The sequence below is a fragment of the Musa acuminata genome, chromosome BXJ1-8 (assembly GCF_036884655.1).
Source record: "Musa acuminata AAA Group cultivar baxijiao chromosome BXJ1-8, Cavendish_Baxijiao_AAA, whole genome shotgun sequence".
Classification (NCBI taxonomy): domain Eukaryota; kingdom Viridiplantae; phylum Streptophyta; class Magnoliopsida; order Zingiberales; family Musaceae; genus Musa; species Musa acuminata.
In genome coordinates, this window is record NC_088334.1 from 36448416 (window position 1) to 36450225 (window position 1810).

Below are 1810 nucleotides of genomic sequence, written 5' to 3' on the forward strand. Positions count from 1 at the left end.
TCTCTGTAATAATTCACTCGACTCATCGACTACGGAAGTACTAGGCCACTACGCCGTAGTCCCCAGACGATACAGGGGAATCCAATCCATTGGACCTGTCTGTCCTCAGTTACCATGTACCTATAGTCCCTCATCCATCTAATATCCTAGAGACCGTATATCGAGCATGGTGCTGTCAGACCCATACGGTTTCTACTCGAGTCTCGCTCTAATCGGATTCTCCCGGAGAACTCTTTCTCTCTCAACCCGAATGACCCTGGCCAGGGATTTGTCTGAGCAAGAACACATGGGATATTCCTCTCATGATACCGAGAGTGGATGATCCTCTATCGACACTCAATAGCCCTCGTAAGGTCGACTACCACTCCCAATGACTAGCTGTACTAGATCTGGGAACAGCCAAACCTATAAGTCTGGTATCAAAGAGTGGAGCACTCATACAGGACATCCTTGGTGTCTCAAGTCTAAGAACCAGATACACCACTAGGACTACGGAATAGTTGTCTGACAATAAGGCATCATCAACCATCCAGCATTCCGTAAGCGGATCAATCAGTGAACTCATTCTCCAATGAGCACCTGTACTGTATCCCTAGTGTCCCTACACGAGCAGCTATGAGACCAGCTGCATCCATCATATGGACGGGTATACAGCACACCAGTCTATCCGGTTATCATGATGTCCCTCTCGAGTAACCTATGACCGGGATTATTTAGGATATGTGTTTAAAGGTGAATCGATCTCATTATCGTGATCTCATCACGATCCGATTCCCATTGCACAAATCCAAGGACATCACAATATATATGCATTTATGCAATAGTTATAAAGTGATATATGCCAAAATATAATAAGCAAAAAGATTCTGTATCAAGTCACACGTGCCATCACTCACGTGATTGGCTTGCTGGGCACTTATGACTAGCAATCTCCCACTTGACCTAAAGCCAATCACCTATGTGTCTGATCCCCATCAGACCCCTGTGACGCTCAAAGACAATCTGAGACAATGGCTTTGTTAGTGGATCTGCAATGTTATCTTCGGATGGAACTCTTTCCACTGCTACATCTCCTCGGGTCACGATCTCTCTGATAAGGTGGAACCTCCTCAGAACATGCTTAGATTTCTGATGAGACCTAGGTTCCTTCGCTTGAGCAATTGCCCCGTTGTTGTCGCAATATAGGGAAATCGGCTCCTCACTATCCGGCACGACTCCCAAATCTGTGATGAACTTCTTCAACCAGACTCCCTCCTTTGCTGCATCTGATGCAGCAATGTACTCCGCCTCTGTGGTCGAGTCAGCAGTGGTATCTTGCTTGGAACTCTTCCAGCACACTGCTCCTCCATTCAAGGTGTACACATACCCTGAATTCGACTTGCTATCATCGACATCAGACTGAAAACTTGAGTCAGTGTAGCCTTCAACCTTAAGGCTATTACCTCCATATACTAGTAAAAGATCCTTAGTCCTTCTCAAGTACTTAAGGATACACTTTACTACTTTCCAGTGCTCCAAGCCTGGATCCGCCTGATACCTGCTCGTGACACTCAGAGCATGCGCTATATCAGGCCTAGTACATAGCATGGCATACATGATAGACCCTATTGCTGAGGCATAAGGTATCATATCCATGTTCGCCCTTTCTTCTGGAGTCTTTGGGGACATACTCGTAGAAAGCGATATCCCATGTCTCATCGGTATGAGACCTCTTTTGGAATTTTCCATGCCAAACCTTTTGACAATAGTTTCTATGTACCTGGACTGGGACAAGCCAAGCATCCTTTTGGATCTATCTCTATAGATTCTA